Raw genomic sequence first — 24,880 nt, 5'->3', positions numbered from 1 at the left:
GGAGAAGCTACCCAAGGTCACAGCCTGAGGCCACAGTGGGGCCAGGCTGGACAGTGGCTGGCAGGGCATCCTTACTTTGTCTTCTTAGAGTGATGCTGAAAACTCAGCCTCTTTGCAGCATGCTGATTCAAAGCTTGGAGACAGAGGTGGGTGAAGTAGAAAAGAAGAGCTTTAATGCTTTGCCAGGCAAAGGGGGCCACGGCGAGTTCCTGCCCCCCAAAACTATGCGTCCCCACCTGGGAGGATACGATGAAAAGTTTTACAGCCAGGATTCAAGTGGAGGAGGTGGCTGACAAGATCAGGGGGTGTGCAGGGCCTGCGCTCCTCTCATCTGGTCTCGGGTCACCTTCTTCATTAGCTTCTCTAGCTCTTTTAATCTTGCCTTGGGTGGTTTCTTCCACTCCAGTACTCTTGCCTAGAAAATCCCATGGACGGGGGAGCCAGGTAGGCTGCAGTCCATGGGGTCGCTAAGAGTCAGACACCACTGAAGCAACTTAGCAGCAGCAGCAGCAGGTGGTTTCCTGGCTCTTGTTGTTGTTCAGTTGTGAAGTCATGTCTGACTCTTTGTTTCCTGTTCTTCATTATCTCCCAGAGCTTGCTCACACTCACATCCATTGAGTCAGTGATGCCATCCAACTATCTCATCCTCAGTCTCCCCCTTCTCTTCTTGCCCTCGATCTTTCTCCGCATCACGATCTTTTCCAATGAGTTGGCTCTTTGCATCAGACGACAAGAGTATTGGAGCTTCAGCAATGAATTTTCAGGGTTGATGTTTCTTGAACCCCATGAACAGTATGAAAAAGCAGTGGTTTCTAGACTGCTCCTCTTTTGATTAGCAACTGTTGAAATCAGCCTTTTGGAACTCAGGGAAGGTCACAGAGGCTGGAGTGTGTGCTCTAGGAACAAGAAATTGGGGGCAGAAATGCTTCCACGTCCAGGAGCCCCACAGGATCCTGCTTGGTTCCAAGGAGACAATTTTGTTTTTTCTTTCCCAATCCTTATGCTTGTTAGTCTTACACCTTCCTTGGCAGGCGGACACCTCTGAGATACTGGGGAGATGAGTGGAGAGCATTGTTCCTGTCTGGCTCCTGATCTGGAAGGGGCAGATTTAAACATTTAACAGGTAGGATTTTGTTCTGTCTTTGTTCTGTCTCACTTTGTTTTGTTCTGCCTCCCATCAGATTTTGGACATTCCCTTTTCCTCCAGGAACATGAGTTGATTCTGTGTTGCGGGTGGGGTTTGTCTCAGATTTACTCTTCTGAGACAGTGGACTCTTCTGATACCAGCACCTTGTGGTCATGACAATCCTGTTGAAGCGCCCCACTTTGCAAGTCTCCAAACTTTAAGAGGCCATGGAGTTTTATTTCTGCTTGGCTGAGCTGGTGCCTGCAGGGCAAGAGCAGTTGGTGCCTGGCTAGACCCTCCGGTTACAGGTTTATAGTCCATCCTGATAATTACTTACCCTGTCAATTGGTCAATAACTTAAAAACAAGCTTCTTTAGAGTTGAATCATCATTTTCTCACGTGCAAAAGAGAAGATGATCTGAATACCCTGAAGGGTCTTATTTCCGGAAACAAATTTCTCTGCTTAGCTTCCAAAATGTAGCTTTTCTTTCCTAACCTCTCTAAAAGAAAATTTGTGAGTTTATATCTTTCAAAGAAGCTATTTTTTCCCATATTTTATAGTGGGAGTTCAAGAAAGGGCCAAAATGAATGTGTGTTATCCACTCCCTTTCTAGAAAAGTCCTGCCCGCATTTTTCTGCTGTACCACAGTGTTGTTTTCTGGCCAAGGAAAACCTATGGGACTCCAAAAATAATATGGGGGTGGGGGTGCGGGAAGTCCACTGAACTGAAATCTGGAAAGAAACATTTTTTAGTAAGAAAAAATTAGCCGGGGAAATTTCCCCAGGTATGTTTAACTACATGTTACCACTTTTCAAGAAAAACAAATAAAGCAACGTTTATGGATTTTAAAGAAACATACTCAGAGGTGTAACTGAAAAGTGGTTGCTTCCTTCAGGATAATCCCTTAGGAAAGAGGCATATTTCCCAAGTGAGGCAGCCTGGGTTACACAACATATTTTTGGACTTGCTTATTTTTTTTCCTTCTTCCTTCTCTTTTCTTCCCCTTTCTCTGTCTCTTTCTCTTTCTCTCAGAGTTTAATTAAAAAAAAAATTAACCTTAGCAGTACATCCTATGAAAGTGACGTTGATTTTCACAGAACAGCCAAAAGTTAGATTCAGTCAGGTACGGTGAATAAGAAATATCCAGTTGGCATGTCAACGTTTTGGATAATGGCGTGTATATGCCTGTCCGAGTGCAGACACATGACTCTAAAGGATGGTGATTATTAGGCAATGCTTCCTTACATGACTGAAGGCATTTTTTCCTCCTCTGTGGGAGGAGGCTCCCACAGACACCCGGAGGATGTCTGGGAACCCAGTGGAGACGAAGGGCTTTGTCCTCAGAGGTGACTGTCGCTGCCTCAGGGCTCGGCTGGGGTCCCTCGGAGAAAGGTCCTGGTTCATGTGGCGCTGTGCCCACCCTGCTGCTCTGAGCTCTTTCAGCTCAGCTCTAATGGCTTCCTGGATGTCCTGGCGGCTTCCTATCCCTTCAGAGGGCTTCTTCTTTCTTCTGTGTTGCTCTGTCTCACACACAGCTGTCTGATAATGACAACAAACACGATGGTCTGGATGCATGGACGCCTGCTCTGCTGAGGGAACCAGCCTCCTGGGGGCATCAGGTCATTGTCTGGACATGTAACCTCCGTCATTAGCACATCGCCAGAGCCACGTGTGTTTCTAAAGCTACGTTGGCCGGTCATTAAATCAAAGTAAAAAATAATAAAAATCTTATCATCTTGCTTACAGTTTATTTCAGTGTGCAAAAGCTTTTAAGTTTAATTAAGTCCCATTTGTTTATTTTTGCTTTTATTTACATTACTCTGGGAGATGGGTCATAGAGGATCCTGCTATGATTTATGTCAGAGAGTGTTTTGCCTATGCTTTCCTCTAGGAGTTTTATAGTTTCTGGTCTTACATTTAGATCTTTAATTCATTTTGAGTTTATTTTTGTAAATGGTGTTAGAAAGTGTTCTAGTTTCAGTCTTTTACAAGTGGTTGACCAGTTTTCCCAGCACCACTTGTTAAAGAGATTTTCTTTTCTCCATTGTATATTCTTGCCTCCTTTGTCAAAGATAAGGTGTCCATAGGTGTGTGGATTTATCTCTGGGCTTTATACTTTGTTCCATTGATCTATATTGCTGTCTTTGTGCCAGGACCATACTGTCTTAATGACTGTAGCTTTGTAGTATAGTCAATCAAAAAAACTGGACAAGGAACTAAACAGACATTTCTCCAAAGAAGACATACAGATGGCTAACAAACACATGAAAAGGTGCTCAACATTACCATTATCAGAGAAATGCAAATCAAAACCACAATGAGGTACCATTTCATGCCAGTCAGAATGGCTGCTATTCAAAAGTCTACAAACAACAAATGCTGGAGATGGTGTGGAGAAAAGGGAACACTCTTACAGTGTTGGTGGGGATGCAGACTAGTACAGCCACTATGGAGAACAGTGGAGATTTCTTAAAAAACTGGAAATAAAACTGCCATACAACCCAGCAGTCCCACTGCTGGGCATACACACTGAGGAAACCAGAATGGAAAGAGACATGTGTACCCCAATGTTCATCACAGCACTGTTTACAATAGCCAGGACATGGAAGCAACCTAGATGTTCATTGGCAGATGAATGGATAAGAAAGCTGTGGCACATATACACAATGGAATATTACTCAGCTGTTAAAAAAATGCATTTGAATCAGTTCTCATGAGGTGGATGAAACTGGAACCTATTATACAAAGTGAAGTAAGTCTGAAAGGAAAACACCAATATAGTATATTAATGCATATATATGGAATTTAGAAAGATGGTAACGATGACCCTATATAAGAGACAGCAAGAGACACAGATGTAAAGAACAGACTTTTGGACTCTGTGGGAGAAGGCGGGGGTGGGATGATTTGAGAGAATAGCATTGTAACATGCATATGACCATATGTGAGACAGATCACCAGTTCCAGGTTCAATGCATGAGAAAGGGTGCTCAGGGCTGGTGCAGTGGGATGACCCTGAGGGATGGGATGGGGAGGGAGGGGGGTTCAGGATGGGGGGACACATGTACACCCGTGACTGATTTATGTCAATGTATGGCAAAAACCACCACAATATTGTAAAGTAATTAGGCTCCAATTAAAATAAATAAATAAATTTAAAAAAAGCAGCCCCACAGTGGACCACCGCCCCCAAAATAAATAAATAATAAAATAATCAGAATCTCCACACAGATGCTTATTTCTTGGACACCTAATTTTCACTAGCTCTTATATTTAATGTCATAGGAGATATTATACATCTCTCAAAGATGAGAAAAAATGAGGAATAACTGGAAAAAAAGATGTACTTTAATTTTAGACCAAAAGGATATAAATAAAGCCATGGAAAAATTACTTGTAAGAAAAAAAAGTTCAGTATCACACCTTTTACAAAAGCTGAGTGAAAATATATCATAGATTTAAATGTAAAACATAAGACTACATAATGTTTAGAAAACAACACAGGAACAAATCTTCAGGACCTAGGATTTGGTGAAAAGTTCTGAGATATCACACCAATAACACAACCCATAAAAGAAAAACTTGATAAATTGGACATCAAGTGAAAAACTTTCACTCCATGAAAAGCCTAAAGACTGTTCAGAGAAAGATCCAGTTAACAAGCACAGATGGGAGAAAATATCTGCAAACCATATATCTGATGAAGGACTAGTATCTAGATTCTGTGACGAATTCTTACCCTCAACATTAAAAAAAGCTCAATTAGAAAATGGGCAAAAGACCTTAAGGGGCAGTTCACTGAAAAGAGTATGTGATGGCAAAAAAGCACATGGAAAAATGTTCAACATCACTAGCTATTAGGGAGATGCTGGTTCAGGAACCATACGGGTGAGCTTCCCTGGTGGTTCAGTGGTTGAGAATCTGCCTGCCAGTGTGCAGGACAAGGGTTGCATCCCTGACCCAGGAGAACTCCACATGCCATGGGGCAACTAAGCCAAGGGCCGCAAGTACTGACCCACGCACCCTAGAATCTGTGCTCCACAAGAGAAGCCACCACAAGGAGAAGGCTGCACACTGCAACTAGAGAAAGCCTGCACAGCCAAAAATAAATAAATAAATGATTGACTAGGGGAAAAAAAAAACATGTGGGTTGCATTACGCATCTATTATATCAGCTAAACAGCATCAACATGAAATGTAGCAACTTGACTTCTAACAGAATGTCCTTCAGCAGGTGGATCGTTCAATTGACTGTGGTATGTCCATACCGTGGACTATTACTCAGCTAAAAAGTAAACTGTGGATAGCTGCAACAGGGATGCATCTCAGGGTCGCTGTGTTGAGTACAAGAAGCCAGTCTTAACAGGTCACGGATATGCACTGCCACTAATATAACATCACGAAAATGACAAACAAGAGAAATGCAAGCAGATGATGGCTGTGGGGGGCTCGGGGTGGTGGGATGGGCAAGCGACTGACACACGTGACTATGAAGAGGTGTGCACTAGTTTTCTAGGGAGTTCATAACATGATGACAAACTAAGTGGCTCAATAGAAGCTTGTTCCTTTGCAGTTCTGGAGTCTAGGAGTCCAACACCATGGGAGAATTTGGCTCCTTCTCTGCCTCTTCTGGCTGCCAGAGCTGCTGGTGATGGCTGTCTTTCCCTGGTTTGTGGTGCCTCATTCCACCTTCACGCCGTCTTCTCAGCTGTGTGTGTATGTCTTCCTTTTTTCTTCTTATAAGGGTGCCAGTCATGGGGTTCAGGGCTAATTCAGAATACCTCATCTCACCTTGATTACATCTGCAAAGACCCTATTTCCGAATAGGGTCATGTTCACAGGTACTGTGGGGCAGACTTGGACACCTCGTTTTGGAGGACATGAATCAACCAGGCAGCACCACTGAAGTGGTGGTGGAATACCCTGCGTGTCCATTACCGCCGTGGTTACACTCACATGCACAAATGACTAAGTGATGCAAAACTAGGCACAGGCATTGTATCTGCGTCAGTTTCCTGGCTTTGAACTCTTAAGTGGTCATGTAAGGGGCAACCCTGAGAGGAAACTAGATGCAGGATCCAGAGGACCTTCCTGCTTATCTTTGCAACTTCCTATGAATCTACAACTTTTCAAAATAAGAATTTAAACAAGTCAGCATGACAAAACTACACATGTATGTTTACAGCAGCTTTATTTGTAATTGCCCCAAACCTGGAGGCAACCAAGACATCTTTCAGTAGGTGGGTGGATAAATACTGTGGTACATCCAGATATTGGAATACTATTCAGCACTAAAAAGACATGAGCAATCTGCTATGAAAAGACATAGAGGAAACATAAGTACATATTACTAAGTTAAAGAAGCCAATTTGTAAAGACTATATCCTGTATATTTCCAGCTCCATGACTTTCTGGAAAAGGCAAAACTGTGGAGACAGTAAAAAGCTCAAAGTTTGCCAGGGGCTTGGGGAAGACATAGGGATGAAGAGGCAGAGGACTTTGGGGGCAGTGAGCATGTTCTGTAACATTCTGTATCGATGGATGAAGCGGTTATCTATTTGTCCATACCCACAGAATGTACAACATTAAGAGTAACCCCACTGTAAACCACAGGCTTCATGACGATGATGCGTCAGTGCAGGTTCACCAGCTATAACAAAGGCAGCATCGACTGGGTGATGTGGATGGTGGGGAGGTTGTCGGTATGTGCAGTGAGGGTGTACGTGGGAAATCTCAGAACACCCCTTTCGAGTTTGCTGTCAATATAAAACTGCCTTGAAAATAAAGTATTTGGTTTTTAGAAAGTAAACAAAAAACATCTCACTTCTGCCTCTCCTCTCTTCCTGCACCCGCTGGCTGAGTTAGGTTTACATTGCCTTTGCTGTGTGGGAGACACACTCATGCACATACACCCCATGTACAAACACAACACCCCACATCTGTGTTATCTGAGGGCTGACTTGAGTTCTGAGTATCTGGGTTTCTCTGTAGAAGATGACAGCTCCTTTGGTTGGAAAAAACACACGGCAGGTGAGGAAATGGTGAACACTGGGTGGAGAAAAATTCCAAACTGCTTCACAAAACTGGAGCATTTTCACGGTTTTCCACTTGCCTATCATGTACCTGATTTCTTTCAACACCTGGCCAGTGGGTGGACCTAGCAAGAACAGGATACTGAGATGTGCCCTTGATTGAGAACCACTAGGATTCTCCTGGCTCTGTCAGAGAGAAAAATCTAAGGTTCCTGGTATTTTTGGTGACCCTAAAATTCATTCTTAAAATCCGGTTTCCTTCTAAAGCCACTAGCTATTTAGATCTGAAAAAAGGCAGGTCAGTGTGCTCACAACATGTTATTGGGTTGGTTTATTTCCAGCAGTTGCATTCTTTTGGAATGAACTGGAGCCACTGATTCAATCTAGAAGGAAAATGACAACCAGCAGACTTATATTCCAACTTTTCCCCTCATGTGACAAGGCAGTCTCTCTCAATGTGAACCTAATGAAGACTCTTTCAAAGCCTCATCACGTGGAAATTGAAGACATGGTTTCAGCCATAAATGTGTAATAGCTTTACTGAGAGAGACACTGGAATTTCTGGCTGCCTCTTCCCTGGTTTTGGATGGCACGGAAGGTGATGTGCTTATTTCCTGTCTCATTACCGATCAATAAGCAATATGGCAAATACCTTATTCTTTATTAGTGTCATACAAATAAAGGGTTGGAGCCTCAATGGGTGTTTTTCCTGAGCTCTGATGATCTGATAGTGCAGCCAAACTCACCATGTGGAAAATGGAACATTTTATGAAGTTCATACATTTTCAAAACTGCTCCCACAATACCGCTTTCATTTTGTGTTAGGACTGAAATGATGGCTTCTATCTATTCCAGAAAACTCCAGCATTGCCTCAAGTGAACAGGAAACGCTTACATTTCAAGGCCACTGACTGGAGCCCATCTAAACATCATCAGGGACCACGCGCCAGCTCCCTTTTCAGTCAAGGAAACAGTGATGGAGCAGCATCTCCTCACCTTGTCTCTCCGTCAGCCTTCCTGTTCTGCAGATCAGCTGGCCTGGCTTCTGCATCAGGATGAAAAGGTGCCCTGGGAGATGTCCCAGGGAGCTAGTGAATACCAATACTCTTTCCCTCTCTGTATGTAAAACCCCCTTTTAGGTGGACAGAACTATTAGTTGATGGAAGTATTGACATTTTTATGGGGTTGCTTTTGGAAAAGGCTAACACGTAATTCTAAATTCAACATATGGTTGTGGTCAAACTGTGCGCCTACTGTGTAACGTGCTTGAACAGTAACCCGTGCATTCTCTTGGCCAGCACGGAGAGAAGCTCGATTAATTTCACCAGTGCCCTTAATCTCCTTCCCTGGCTCCTAGCCCATGCTGCAAGGGCTGATAAATCTTACATGCCCTGAAGATTATTACAGTTCCTAATAGTCTCATGACATTGGAAAGAAGTGAGGCTCAATGGCACAAAATGCATCCAACAAATGAAATCACATAAATAATTTAGGTTTCACAATCTAATTTTTATAGGGCACTTTGTTGTTGTTGCTATTGTTTATGGAGCATAATAAGGATAGCTGGCTTAGCCTGCAGTAAAGGAAAAGGCAACATTCTACAGAAAAACTTCATTGCTGTTGCTGTCTTTCACTGTTGGCAATTCTCAACCACCCAGTTCCAGCCTAAGGTCACACACATGTTCATAAGTAATACCATCAGAGAGGCAAACACTCACACACACACACATACTTGGACATACAAACACAGACACACACATCTGCTCTCCATTTATTGCAAGGGGAGTGAATTTGCTCCTTTTCTTTTTAGAAATATGCTCATGCTGCTGCTGCTGCTGCTAAGTCACTTCAGTCGTGTCTGACTCTGTGTGACCACATAGATGGCAGCCAGTGTAGGGCAAATCTTATGTACCTTTGTCTGTTTTGAAATAGCCTGTGCTGACTTGTGATCATTAAGAAACATTTTTTAAGACTCCTCTGGCTCTTAACACATGGACTGAGCTGCTTCTGTGTGCCAAGGCTTTTGCTAAGTGTTACGATGGGTGTCGAGAAATCACGATGCTTGTCCTGGTCCTCAAGGAGTCAGCCCTTCATGAACATGACAGCGTTTAGGTGGAAAACATAAAAGCTTCCAAATAACACCAGAGCTGATGTAAGAAAGCACAGGATTGACAAAGTGATACAGAAGAGTCTGTTTGACACCACGGGGGTAGAGCTTGGGCTAGGATTTTGCTTTAGACTAGATTTCAATTAGTTCAAATAAAAATATTCATGGTGAGCAACATGCAAAATTTTACATTGCATTTACAGTGCAATTAGTGGACACAGGATACTTAAAGGTGTGTACACAAGTCTGCTGTGTGGCCATCACTGCTCACATTTGAGCTGATTGGAGGCCAATCTGAAAACTAAAGCAGATGTTGAGGCTTTGTCCTGTTCATAGAGAGCTCAAACATCTTCTGACGCCACGTGCAGCGGTGACCCTGGGAACGAACAGGGGGAATCAGCACCCTCCCTCCCTGCCTGTCCAGTGCGCTCCAATCTGTTCTAAGGATAGGAGATGGGAGGGAAGGGACAGAGGACATGTCCATTCACTGAACACCTGCTCTTGTCCCCCAGGCCAAACACCTACAGACATGTGTCTCTCACATACACATAAGGACTGAGCAAGAGTGTCCCACCCTCATTGGCAAGTGGGGGTCCCGTGGGCGTCACACTTGAGTCTGTGTTTGCTGTGCAGTGGGGGGCTGGGCTGGAAGGCTGAAGGATGTCCCCTTCCTAGGCTGGGCTCGGGAGTCCTGGGTTCCCATTGGATCGCTGTCTCCAGTAGACCAGCGGGCTTCTTGCCATGGTGCACAGGGTTCTCAGTGGGTGAATATCAATTGCCTGGGAGCTTGCCCCCCAAGTCACAGCATCACTTCCACCACATCACGTTGTCAAACCAAGTAGCGAGGCGATTCAGGGGGAAGGAAAACAGACCCCACCCTGGAGGGAGGCATGGGTCTCTGCAGACACGCTCACATCCACCTCCACACACCAACCCGTCTTCCATCACAGAGGAAGGAGCTTCATTATTATTTTGTTATGTTGGTTTTTTTTTTAGGTGAGAAGACTGAAGGTTACAGATACGAAGAGATGATTTAACTTCTTGGAGTCCTCTAAACATTCTTGAGAGTTTTTGCTAAGAGTAAGGGGCTTAGCATGAGACATGCTGGCGATTAAATGCTTCTGTGATTTACTGTCTGGGAAACGAAGGGCGATTTATTTAAGGTGCCCATAGAATAGGAATAATAATACCTATCTCACACGGCTATTTTCAGAGCTGAATGAGGTGGCGCTCAGCGTAATTGCTTCGCGTGGTGCCCAGCAAGTAATCAGCACTCAGGGTGTATTACCAAGGAGGTTATTTATGGATTAGAAGAGGAAGTTTGAATCGTGTGGTCTTAAAGGAGGGAAAAAAGAAATGTTAGCATTAAGAATTGTCAGCTGAGGTCTTTAGAGAGAAAAAGACTGTTGGTTAGGAAAACTTAGAACACTTGGCTACTTAGATTATGGGAAATTGCCCTTGAGTCAATTAACAGGCATTCCAAACAGGCCAGGGGGGCACTGCTTCTCTGAGGGGGGGTTGGGGGAGTGGGGGGGTGCGTTGCGGGGCAGGGGAGGAGGGGACGGTGAAAGCAGGGGTTGGAGGCCCGAGATGGGGTGGGGCCAGGGGAAGGTCCCCAGTTCCTGGAGACCTAGAAACTGACCTTTAACCTGGAGCCTTTGCTATGCTCCCTCCAACCCTCTTCTTCATCCCATGCCTGGGAAGCTTGGGCTCTGGCTGTCAGTTGGACAGCCATGAGTGAAACAACCTGCTTCACGTGGCGGCAAGCAGCATGACTTGCTGAAAAGAACATAGGTTTGGTTCTCAGAGTTCTGAGTTCTAGCCCCAGGTCATCATTACTTGGCTCTCAGATTTTTAAGAATTTATGTGAAGTCTCTAAAATGTATAATGAAGAGGTCAGATGTCCTGTAAGTTTCCTCCCTTGGACTCTGGTCCTTCCTGACTTTATTTGGAAATTCCAAGACAGCCCAGGTGCCATGGCAGTCAAAGTCAGAGTGAGGGGATAGGGCAAGAATTAACACACAGCGTGAAGGGCTGTTGCCAAGCCAAGGGGAAGAACAGAGCATTTCAGCAGAGATTGGAAAAAACTGTCAACGGTTACCACGAGAGTAAATTACTGAAAGAACTGCAATGGCCAACCAACCGATGGAAGCATGTTTAACCTCAATAATGATCAAAGATATTGAAATTTAAAGGAAGATGAGATGTCAGTGTGCACTGATTAAACTGGAAAATATGTTCTAAATGCTAACATTATGTGTTCTACCACACTGTTGGCCTTACAGCACCAATGGCTTTTGAGAGGTCACTTTGGCAATGTTTACCAAGAGCATGGAGAATTCATCTTAGACCCAATAATCTCACCCTTTAGAAACTGTTTGCATTTATTTAAGGATATTTCATAATAATTCCAACCTGAAAGCTACTTAGACATTCATAGAAATGGTAGACCTAACTACACTATGATACATACGCTGATCACCAAAGCAGCCATTAAAATCTGTAATTTTAGAAGTATTTTCCACTATGGGAAAAAGTTTGCTGTGTAGTGGGGAATACAAAGAAAGAAAACATCTGAATTGCAAACTCAGTGTCATCTTAACTATGGAAAAACATAAACAGGTACTTGTACGAAGATACTGAGAAAAATAGACACCTTAATTTTGAGAATGCGTGCCTGCGTGCCAAGTGACTCAGCTGCATCCAACTCTCTGTGACCCCATGGACTGTAGCCCGCCAGGCTCCTTTGTCCATGGGATTCTCCAGGCAGGAATACTGGAGTGGGTTGCTGTGATCTTGAGAGTACACATTTCAAAGTGATTGGATAGGGCGTCCCTGGTGGTCCAGTGGTTGAGAATCCAGCTGCCAATGCAGGGGACATGGGTTTGTTCCCTGTCCAGGAAGATTCCACATACCATAGAGCAACCATTAGAGAGCAGCTCTCGCTTCCTGCAACTAGAGAAAGATGTGCAAGCAATGACGAAGACACCAGCACAGCCAAAGGAAAAAAGGTGATTGGATAGCTGGCGCTTTTTATTTCATGCTTCCTTTTGTTCTGAGTTTTCAAAACTTTAGTAAACTCGGAAACACTGCGATTTTAAAAAAGCAGGAAAACGCAGCAACAACCATAATGTCCCCTTCAGACACACTCCAGAGCCCGGAGCTCACCGGGCACTCCAGCGAGCATCTTCTGCTTTGTCACCGGGCAGGGCTCCAGTCAGGCTGGGCCCTCTCCAAGTCAAAGGTCACGCTCAGAACCCAGTGGCCACAGATCTTTAAACCTGGGACTGCAGGTGGTGCGCGAGATAGTGGGCAGCCCCTCCACCCCTCCCCTGCTTTCTTCTCCCCCCGAGCCCCAGGGTGCTCTCCCCTGGGTCAAAGGGCTGCATCAGCACCAAGTCTGGAGGGGTTTCCTGTCCTGTCTCCTCCCCTCGTGGCCCCTGTGCCCGGTCCCCGCTCCTTCTGCACCACCCACCCTCGGCATGGAGACGCGCCCCCTGGTTTCAGCGGACTCTGCCTGCGGGCTGGGCCATCCAGGCTCTGCTCTGAGACTCAGGTGGTCCTGGCCCGGCATCTGAGGGACGCCACCTAAAACTTCTGTTTGGCTGCTTCCTCGTTTACCCACAGCACATCCCTGCCCCGAGCAGCACACCATGTATCACCTGCCTGCTTGACGACTTTGTTTTTCTGTTTCAGACTCAGACAATCTCCCTTCATCCAAGAGGGCTGACCTCCGAACCCCCAACTCCACAGCCATCATCCATGGTGCCAGCTGCTCGAGCCAGAAACCCTGGGGCAGAGGGAACACGAGGAGGGGCTGGATCGCGCCCCCAGACGCACGTGCTGAAGCTTAAACCCTGAGCGGGAACTGAGAGTGCGAGTGTGCCCAGAGACCAGTAACTGCATGGGGGTTAAGGCAAGAGGTGGTCACTGCAGAGGGGCCCTAACCCGGAGGACTGGTGTCCTTACAAGAGGGGCCACCGATACCCAGAGGGTGGCCAAGTGAGGACACAGAAGAGGACGGTGTCTGTGCACCGGGAGGGGCCTTGACCACAGGCTTCCCACCTGCAGAGCTGAAGACAGGGAGCATCTGCTGTTCCAGGCCCCAGTCTGGGCACTTTGTTACAGCAGCCTGAGCTGACTAATACAGCCTCATGTTTAAAAACAACTAAAGATTCCAAGATGACACAGTGGAGCCTGAAGCCAAGCACAGACCCTTCTGCACGCATGCCTGCTGCTCCCTGCCCAGAAGGCCGGACCCCCCTGGGGTCAGCTCAACTGTTTTCTTTCTCACCCACATCCAGCCGCCCTCAACTCACCCCACAGCCTTCAGACTCACCACGGTTAGAGGGAGATCAAGGCCATGGCCGTTCCTGAGCGTGAACATGTGTTCCTGGGGTCTTTGGGTTCCAGAGTTCCGAAGGTCTTCCTAGACCCCAGGACGGTCTTTCCCACAGCTGTGCAAGCCTCGCCTCCTATTTCCACCCTCTGCCTCCTCCAAGAGCCAGAACTCCTGACTCAGTGCCGATGGAGACAGGCCTGCTGCTGGGAGTCACCATCTAGGCAGAAGACAGGGCAGCTGGTGCCCCCGGGCGCCCTGCATCTGAAGTCCTGATTCTCTGTCTTCTCCCCTTAGAGTAAAATGGCCCCTAAGTGGCCACTTAGGTGGCCGCTGGAACAGTCAGCAAACAAAGCACCAGAGACCACAGATTTTAATCCCAGAGTTGTTATTGTGGGCAAATGACTTCATTTTTTAAAACAGTTTTTTCCTTTTCTAAAACAGGAGTAGAGTAAAATCCCGTTTTTCCTTTGATGAAGTGTCATAAGGAATGAATGAATTCAAGTTATTACAAGGCAATTTGGAAGTTTCCATACCCAGCAATACAAACTATTCTGACTTTCCTTGACAATATAGAGAATGGCAGGTCTATGCGGCATGTGGTGAGGAAGGCTGATCTGAGAGTCCAACCCCATGGTCATATCCTGGCCTCTTCACTATAGGCAGTGCAGCCACAAGCAAGCTGATTTCATTCCCCAAGGTCCCCCGGCTGTAAGGGCCTGGTGCCCATCTCATGGGGCCATCGGGAGGGTAAGAGTCAGTGTGTGCTGTGCTCTGAACAGTGTCTGGGGAACAGACACACTTCAGGGGCAGTGGTGAAGGGGCCCTGCCCTGCCTCTAAGGAAAGACGAGGCCCTCATCCTCCTCAGAGCTGCACCCTGACACTCTGGAAAACTTGGGGGCTTGTCTTCCACCTTCCCCAGGTGGGCGTCTTTTCCTGAGTGCAGCATCCATCCTCAAGGGCCTCGTCTGAACCTGGGAGATGCGTGGGCCTCGCCTTCCACTCATGATGAGCTCATGTAAAGGAGAAGGGTACCCTGGACAGGGCTTCCCTGGTGGCTCAGCAGTAATGAATTTGCCTGCAATGCAGGAGATGTGAGTTCAATCCCTGGGTGGGGAAGATCCCCTGGAGAAGGAAATGGCAACCCACTCCACCATTCTTGCCTGGGAAAGCCCATGGACGGAGGAGCCTGGCTGGCTTCAATCCATGGTGTCTCAAAGAGTCGGGCATGACGAAAGTGACTAAGCAGCCGCTGAAGACCCTAGATGACAGAGGAGCCTGCCGTCAGGATGCGACTAACCCGGGGAGCCCCAGTCCCACAAACAGAACACAGATCAGTTCTCACAGTTCTCACAGATCAGTGAGGTTTGTGCAACCTTAGCACCGCATGGACGTCTGTTCCTTTCATGTTGGGTTCCTCACTGAAGAATCTGAAAGAACCGACTGAGAATCCCTTCCTCATCCTCAGATGCCTTGGGGACGTGGGGACGTGGGGACGTGTGACAGCTCCCTGGTGGGTGTGCAGAAAGGACCCAGCTGAGAAAAGCAGAGCAAGAAAGGAAGCACAGCCCCCCTTCCCCCAACCTGCATAGATTTGAGAATCAGCGAGGCCGGGGCTGAGCTGCCTCTGAGGCCCAATTGCAGCTGAGACGTGGTCATTCATTCCCCAAGGGGAGGTAGGGAGGCTGAAATGTCCAGACCGATGTGAGGTCAGCTCCTGTCTCGACAGCCTGCAGCCAGTGTGGACAAGGGGCACGTATAAACTCCCGCCTTCCCCCTCCAGTACAAACTTGCCCATGGTCTCTGAGCTTGGAGCCGGAGCCCCCCAACATTCTTGTTCATTTCAAAAAAAATCAACTTGATGAAAACACAACTCAAATACCATGAAGTGCACCCACTGAAAGCACACAAATCAGTGGGTGTTGGTGAATTTACAGGTGTGCATTACACTCACTTCAAAGAGAAACCCCTGCTCCTCTTTCTGGGGACCATTTCACAACAGATGCGCATATCAAAACATCAAGTTGTTCACCTTAAAAATATGCAATTCCTCTGTCAGTTATATCCCAATATAGCTGATAAGAAAGGACAGATGTCAACGTTCTTCAGCCCCACCTTCTTCCAGCACGGAGGCAGCTCTGAGGCCAACTGCCAGGCTGGACCCCAAGTTCTGGATGTGGGGGTGCTCCAGTTGGACTTGTGAAGAAAACTGCTTAAACAGTGACAATAACATCCATTTCCATTACGCACTCGTCTTACGTGGATGTGAACGCCATCCACGTGACTGAATGAAAGCTGAGGGCATTTAAAAGGGGGGCTTCACAAGCCAAAGTGAATCTGAAACCCGCAAGCCTGCTGCTGGGAAGAACTCCAGCAAGAAGCAGAGTGGAAGGGACTGGGTTCTGGAGAGAGGATGGGAGGGAGGAGGGTAACTGTGTGCATTTCCCCTTCGTGGAAGGAAGGAAGGGAGAAGAGGCCAGAGCGTGCTTCACTCTAGACGCTCAGGCAGCCTGGCTGGGAAGGATGGTCCCTGGAGCTCAGCTCACCTTCCTGCCCCAGAAAGGGGGACAGGATGAGGGCAGACAGGAAGCCCACAGTGAGGCAGGCAGGGAGAAACACATTCTGGGGCACCAGTTGCACAAAGGCTCAGAAGTCCATACACATGGACACCTCTGTCCTCACGCTAACCTGCCGAGTAAGCAGGTGAGGAGACTAAGGGCTGGAGGGGTTGACTGATCCACGAGACACAGTGAAAGCCCCGCTGGGTCTGGGCTTCGGACGGGACATCAGTCCCACTGAAAGTGACTGCTAGTCACTCAGTCATGTCTGACTCTTTGCGGCCCCTTGGACTGTAGCCCACCAGGCTCTTCTGTCCATGGGATTCTCTGGGCAAGAATAGTGGAGTGGGTAATCATGCTCTTTTCCAGGGGGTCCTCCCGACCCAGGAATTGAACCCGGGTCTCTTGCATCACAGGTAGATTCTTGACCGCTGAGCCACCAGTCTCACCAGCTTGCCGCCAAGACAGACATTTCAACTATGGTGCCATTTTTGCCTATTTTCTCCAGGAAGCCCCTATTCAAATGCAGCTATATTCCTGACAAAGCATTAAACCATAATCCAAAAAAGAAAAGCAGAACCTGAGGCTGGAAGTGACTTTAAACCCTACCTAACCATATTGCATGGTAGCTTAGCTGGTAAAGAATCCACCTGCAATCCATGGGTTGGGAGGAGCCCCTGGAGAAGGGAACAGCTACCCACTCCAGTATTCTGGCCTGGAGAATTCCATGGACTGTATAATCCATGGGATTGCAAAGAGTCAGACAGGACTGAGCGACTTTCACTTTCAACCACATTATTACCCCCTGTTCTCACATATGAGTTCAGTCTTCAGGGTTCACTGTCTCCCTCTTCAGGAGGGAGAGGGTAAATGCTGTCTCTCACTGGCTGGGGCGTGTGCAGGGAGAGCTGGAGCTGAGTTTAATCCCCCAGAGGCACACCCAGTGTGCAGTGAGAGAATTACGTGATCACCACCATTATCAAACACCATAAATATTATTGATTATTGTGATGATGATATAAGTTGTTCAAATGCTTTCCATCTTTTTTTTTCCTCCATGGGTGGGAAAGAAGTGGGAAGAATTTTCACTATGTAAAAGCAAACAGAAAACACAGCATTTTGACACAGAAATGGACTCTCAGTTCAGTTCAGTCACTCAGTTGTGTCCGACTCTTTGCAACCCCATGGACTGCAGCATGCCAGGCTTCCCTGTCCATCACCAACTCCTGGAGCTTACTCAGACTCATGTCCATTGAGTCAGTGATGCCATCCAACCATCTCATCCTCTGTCGTCCCCTTCTCCTCCCACTTTCAATCTTTCCCAGCATCAGGGTCTAAACAGACTCTACGATATGCCAACAGCATGGTGTGGCAATAATTAAAAGTTAGCAGCTTGATTAAAGTGCCTGACAGTAAACAGTCATCACACAAGCTCCAGGGTGGGGAGCGGTCGCAGAGGGGGCGGCAGGCAGGGCCGCCACACAGGGCCACATGGGGAAGCCCCAGGCTGGTCTGCAGGCAGAAGACAGGAGGAGGGGAGCTACAGCCGTGGTCTTTCCTGGGGTTTCTGGAAGGCAGGGGAACAGTGGAGGGCTGGCCAGCTTGGATAATCTGGGGTCTCTGGGCTACAGGCATGGTCCCTGGTTGCCAGGCCCCTGGCCAGGATGATGCAGGCAGAGGAGGGCTTCCCCCTTCCCCTCAGGTGCATGGGCAAGGAGAGGAAGTCTGGGTGCCTGATCGGCACTTCAGGCTTCTCCCACTGGGCCCTGGGCATCTCTGAGAACTAAGTCATCCCAGGAGGGTGGTCTCCCAGCCAGGGAGCTTCTTTAGGACATGAGAAGATTGCAGAACACAGAAAATGAAAAATATAGTCAGTACATCCCCTCCTCGCAATCCGAATGCCACTCCCCCAGACGGCAGAAGTGAGGGCAGGACAGAAGTTGCTGAGATGTCTCCCTCTAAACAAGATCTGAGGGGCTCACAATGCTGTAATGATCAGACCACAAGTAGAAAAAGGGCCCTCTCGTTTCCTGGGCCCGGAGTGAGCGCAGCTTCCCCGGGTTTAGGGAAATTTCGGGGCGTGCGTGCACATCTGGGAAGCACTGAGTTCCAGGAGGAATCTGCCAAGTGGGCCCACTCTTCCACCCCTCTGGCAGGAAGACAGGTTTCACTCTGTGAGCTCCATTTGCTCTCCGTCACAGTTCTGGGATTGGGGGTGGTTCTGCTTCTTGCCGTTGCCGCATGGAGACAGTGGAGACAGAACAAGCTTTGGAGGGAGGGAGCACTGAGGGCCTCTGGGCACCGATGCTGCTGACGTGCCGCCAGCCTGGTCCACAGAGGAGGAAGCCGAGACCAAGGTATTCACTCCACTCACAGCAGAGAGGGCCTGGCCGCGGGGCGCTTCACCTCCCCACAACATGCAGGGGCCATGAGAGCTGGCTGCAGTGCACTCAGCACAGGCCAGGTGCCCTGTGGGAGCCTTGTCACCAGCTCTCTCAGAGCATCCTGGTGCCAGCATCACCACATCCCCACTTCACAGAGGAGGGGGCTGGGCCGGGGGTCCATACCTGCTCCAGGCTGCGGCAGATGTGGGGGTCCCAGCTGTGTGGCCAGTACGGCACAGGCCAATCTGTCACGAACTCTGAGCTGACCATCAGGGGTCTGCGTCCCACCTGCCCACTCTCCTCTCTCCCTCCGAGCATCTTCACTTGCAATTTCCATGACTTCTTGCCCCTGGAAGTTCGGAAACAGTAAGGCATGTCTCCCTGGGCCATGCTCAAGAATTCGAGTGATCTTATAAAGGCAACTAGAGGTATTTTCACAATGAGAACAGGATCGTGTAATTTGGATGCTATTAAATTAACAAAACTCTAGGAGCTGGCCAGTGACAATCTAATTAAACATGCAGCATGAACATAGTTCAATTATGTGGCAAGGTGGGCTGGCTTCAGAAAAGATGAGTTTTGGACAGACATCAGCTGGCTGATCACCTGCCACCAGGTCACATCAGTTCAGTCGCTCAGTTGTCTCTGACTCTTTGTGACCCCATGGACTGCAGCATGCCAGGCTTCCCTGTCCATCACCAACTCCTGGAGCTTGCTCAAACTCATGTCCATCGTGTCAGGGATGTCATCCAACCATCTCATCCTCTGTTGTCCCCTTCTCCTCCTGCCTTCAATCCTTCATAGCATCAGGGTCTTTTCCAATGAGTCGGTTCTTTACATCAGGTGGCCAAAGTATTGGAGCTTCAGCTTCAGTATCAGTCCTTCCAATGAATATTCAGAACTGATTTCTTTTAGGATTGACTGTGATCTGAATGGGGATTAAACATCTCATCACACAGGACCCGAACCCCTCCCAGAACCACAGCAAGATCTCTTGTGGGTGCAGGTCAGTGCACTCTGCTGCAGAAATGACTGATTAAGCTATGATCTGGGGTGCCTGCCTGTGCTGGACACACCTGGTCAGGCTCCTGAGAGCTCCGGGAGGCAATCTGGAGATGCTGCGTGTGCTTGAAGGTGCTGGGCTTCCAGGAATGCTCCCCAGAGGAGCACTCGCCCACACACGCACACGATGTGTATAAGGACACCGGCTGCAGCCTTTCTTGTCCTGGAGAGAAGCTGGAGTAACCTTAGGTGTCCATGGGCAAGAGAATGGATCCTTACAGTTTGGAGATTCACACAGTGGAGTTTTCTCAGTTGTTAAAATGAGTCATTTAGAACTTAAAACATCAAAATAGATACATCACAGAAAATACTGAATGAGGAATATGTAGAATGACACAGTATCATGCCATATATATAAATTTTAATGCATTATTTGTGACTATGTACCCTCACCTAATGCAAAAGCATCCAAACAGTGTTGGGGCTAATTAAACACCAAGACAGTTGACAAGCATTATCTTTCAGAAAGGATCAGACAGAAAGAATTGGAGAAGCATATAAACTGTAATTATAGTGATCAATCTCTTTAAAATAATAAGAACTGAGGTAATGATGCAAAATACTGTTTTCAATAATGCGAGGTTATGAGTCTTCATCCTATTGTTCTCTATATTTTTTGTGAGGCTTGAAACAGTTCATAACATAGAAGGAGCTTTCTGCGAGCTAAGCATTAGTAAGATAAGACCTGTGAAGAAGTGGCAGGCAGCCAACGAGAGGGGCTCACACAGCACCCGGCCAGCCGGGGTCGCCCACAGCAAAGGTGGCCAGTGACGGAGCAGGACTCACCTTTGATATAAGCAGACTTTATAATGACAGCCCTTCTCTTGAGCAAAATCTATTCTCAAATAACTTACTTTCCCCAATTTCTCTCTTCATAAATATGACACACATGGCAGCTAGCATCCCCAAGAAAGTTCTGGGGAGCAGCGTAGAAGTACAAAATGCGAGTGGGCTGGAGGAATGTCTGCCAGGAGTGCCCGGGTGCAGACCTTGCATTTCGCTGCTCATTTAGAATCCGTGTGGCCGGCTGTACAAGAAAGGAGAAATTGCAGGTGGTTCTGGGTTCCTGCCAGGTTTCTGATGGACTGAAGTCTTGGCCTGAAGATGTCACCTTCCACAGCAGGTGGACAGGCAGTTCAGCTGATTTGATGTTTCCTGCTCAGGTTATTTTTTCCCCTGGCTATTTTAAAAATGCTTGGAAGTCAACTTTTTCGATCCCTTTGCACAGAGATAAATTTGGCAAAAGTCAGAGAAACAGTCAGTAGCCAAACAAATGGGAAGAGTTTGAGTCACCGACCCTAAGCGCCCAGTGGGTAGGAGCGAGGCTGTCAGCTGTTCCTTAAAAAGTTCAGAAAACGGGCTTTGATGCTGATTAGCACAACTCCCAGGCCCACAGAGCTCCTGTAGGGACAGGTTTGCTCGTGGTGAAGAGAATCATTCAGATTACCTTCCTGATGCTCCCCAGTCCTGTCTAGGGTGTCCGGATACTCCTCTAACACAGAACACTCGTTACGTGGGCGATGGACGTTAGCGCTGACCTTTAGAGACAGACCTGCTCTGCAAAACAGATGGAGGTCCTGACTTTGGGAGGTTAACTGTACACAGAGGGCTGCGGTGATGCCAGCAGTTCTTCTTAGGTGACAGTCTTTAACAAGTCATGTAGCAAACACGCCAGGTTCTCACATTGCATCTCGTTGGCCCGTCTGTGATTCTGAGTCCCCTGTAGTTTCCAGGTCAAACAAGCTCACCTGCGGTGATGGCGTCCCACCTGAGCATGGGCCACAGGCCTTCCCTCTTTGCTTCAGCGTCTTCTCCAGCATCCCGGGGGGCTCAGCAGTCCCACGCCATCGCAGACCAGACAGCAGAGGGACTCACTTCCTCACCGAATGGGGGATAAATGCCTCTCGTGTCGGGAAGGTTCTGGAAGCCATTCTGCACTCAGGTGTGGTTGGTTTCGATTTTGCCTGGTTGAGTCCTGCCTGACTATGACTCTATAACTTGATGCTTTTGTCAGTTTTGAAAAATTGTCAGAAAGTGTTCTCTCCCCTTCTCTCTTCTTTCTTACTGGAACTTGACTTGCACTCTTGCCTCTTTGCGCTGCACTCTGCGTGTTTTTTTTTCCTGATCTGTCTGCCAGCTCACTCATTTTCTTTCACCTCTCCTCAGCGGCTGTGAAACTCTCCAGTTCAGTTCTTAACTGTGGCTATTGTGCCCTGTTTTTGTTGTTCTAAATCTCCCTTTGGTTCTTTCTAGATACCTTCTGGTTCTTTAACTCTTCTTACGGTTCCTTGAATATATTAATCATATCTGATAACGCCTTCACCTGAAATCTCCTTTTCTTTTGTCCATTGTCTTAACATTTGCTTTCTGTTATGTGTTCTATTAATTTTGATTGAGTGCTAGAAATTGTATGTGAAAAATTAAATCTAATCTGATGCCAAGGATGATGCTTTATTTCTCTACAAAGAACGGACCTTGCTGTTCCTCCTGGGGTCTCTCCCCTCAGTGTGCGAAGGGCCCCCTTCTCACTGTGTCGTCTCATGGTTTTTCTTCCACGCATGCACACTCCTGAGGTCTCTGTGTCCAAATTCCCGTACTTCTAAAGACATCATATTGGATTAAGACTGGTTTAACCTCCTCTTTCAAGATCCTATCCCCAAATACAGTCGTATCCTGAGGTCCAGGGAGTCACAGTTTCAACACAATTTTTCAATACATAATTTTGCTGGGAAGGGAGACACACAATTCAGTAAGGGAAAAGTTTCTTAGTTGAAATGCAAAAGAATTTTAATCTTATCACCCCTAAGTCATTCAATTACATTAATAAAACAACTTGTGTTTGTATGTACAGCCTGTGTATGCAAAAGCCAAAATTACTGTTTAGAGAAAAAATTATTATAATCTCTGTGTATATAAACTCTCAGACTTTCTGTATTCATACACATTCCGTCTATGTAAAAACATATTTCAATTACATTTTTGGAAAGATTGACAAATTTGCATAGAGAAAATGAATTCCTTTGAGGCAGTCTAATTAATTTATAAACATTGTATAGCATTAAATAAAAATGTTTATTTTTCTATTTGCTAGTATCTTTTTTCCATGTAAATGTTTATTAAAGATTGATTCGTTGATCAAGTTTTGTCCATATCAAGTTTTACTGATTAGAGCTTCTGTGTTTCCAATGTCTGTGTAAGCATGATTTTTGAGGGGTTAGTTGTATTTTCCTTTAAGTAACCTACAGAATTTTAATTTTTTTGGAATTTGATCTGCTTGTTTTCAATTAACAAAAACCTTAGCACGTACAATTCTTACTATTGCCATTTTTCTATGTGTTTATTTTATTCAACAACCAATAAAGGGCTGAGAATAAATAAATGAGTGTTTTCTTAATTTCTCAAATGATCCAGGAAAGTAGGAAAACCTGGTAAGTATCTTTCTCACTTTTCCAATGGTGAGTGAGCGACTTTGAAATGTGCAGAAACAACAGTATTTCCGTGTTTTCCAAGGTCTCCTTGTCTCCATGTCCAATTTCACTGGCGCCTAGAACCACATTCTCACAGAGGAACTTGACACCCTCCGAAGTGAGCCCCATGCATTTCTGGCTGGTCAGACATGGACCCATCAGCAGTCCCGGACAGCTGCTTCAGGGCACCTGCTGTTTCTTTACTGTTTATGGCAAGCTCTTTCACTGGGAACTGCCCTGCCCACCAGCACGACCAGCTCACGCTGGGCATCTCCTCCCTGCAAGGCCGTAGACAAGTGGACACCTGCCTTTCTCACATGGTGGTGTCTCCCTTGCCCCTGGGAGACCAAGGATTTCCAGCACGGACAGAGGGGAATGAAAGGGAAGCAGGCAGGTTTAGGTGAAACACCCCACCTGGAAGTAACTTGAAGCTGTCTGGAAGCTTAGGTCGAGCCAGCAGAAGTTATGATTGTTACATCACCCTCACCAGCACGCAGAGGCTGAGGAGGCCTGGATAAGCTGCAAGGTTGACTGTGCTTGTACAAACAGCTTTCTGAGTCTCCACATGGAGCCCCAACCCTCACAGGGCGGCAGTCGGTATGAATACAGACCCAGCCGATGTTGGCGAGGCCCTGCCTTACTGACGTAGGAGGTTTGGTTCCAGCACAGCTGCTCATTCCCTGGCCCCTTGTCTGTGGGCTGAGCTCCTCCTAGCAGCCCGCCGAGCCCTTCATGTAGCTGGGCTTCTGGATGGCCTGGCCACCCAGCCTGCTAACGAACCCCCAGACTCATCTGAGTTTTAGCCAAGGGCTAAATTCAACTCAAGCTTTGCTACCTGCTCAAGCAATGACCCCTGGAAAAGGAAATGGCAACCCACTCCAGCACGCTTGCCTGGAGAATTCCACAGACAGAGGAGCCTGCCGGGCTGCAGTCCATGGGGTTGCAAAGAGTCTGACAGGACTGAAAACTGAAATTCCACTCCAGGTGTGAACTCAAAAAAGAAGTTTGAGGTGTCGGAAGATATTCTGTGATTGTTCTGGCTTGTTTAGACATGGTTAAACCGCTAAATTGATAGATTCCCAACTTTATGACTAGGTGCCAAACCCAATCATGACAAATGTTGGCATCCTTGGTAAACAATTTTTCTTATTTTGACACCAGTTTTTATTTTAAGGAAAAGAAAGTCACTGCAGAATATGACAGTTTGATTATGGGTGACAAGAAGGAAACAGGAGACCGCAGAGAGATTGGACTGCAGAGTTCAGGTTGGCATAGGCGCGATCTTCAGTGGCAAGTGTCGAAACTTCCTATTTGTCCTGTTTTATGCTGAGGACGAGTATCAAACACTGGACTGGACTCGAACAACTGAGGACACACAAGGCTCACGGAGTCAGACGTTTATAAGGAATATTTTTCTACCCCTTTGAGAACGTGATACATGACCAGGGCCTCCAAGGCTTCCATCTTTTTGCAGGAAGGGTGACAACCCCGAGAGCCTGGTTCCTTAGAAACTGCTCTTTCAGAACCCCCCTTATCACCTGCATCATTCCCATTTACCTACCAGCATGCGGGAGCAGACAGTACTTCAGGATAACCTGCCAGACCTAGCACAGGGTCTTACATGACCTGTGAACACACTTCTGGTGGGCTGACCCACAGTCTTTCTTCATTTTCTAAGCAGAGGCTGACCTGTTCAGAGCTGGTCAGTGTCAGGTGGGTGAGAGAAGGACGCAGGTACAAACAGAAGTAGGAGTGGCCACAAAGTTCATTTGGGTTTTTCCATAAGATAGTACAGGAAATCAA

Source organism: Capra hircus, chromosome 13, assembly GCF_001704415.2.
Source record: "Capra hircus breed San Clemente chromosome 13, ASM170441v1, whole genome shotgun sequence".
Taxonomy (NCBI): Eukaryota; Metazoa; Chordata; class Mammalia; order Artiodactyla; family Bovidae; genus Capra; species Capra hircus.
Note: the sequence above shows the minus strand (reverse complement) of the source record.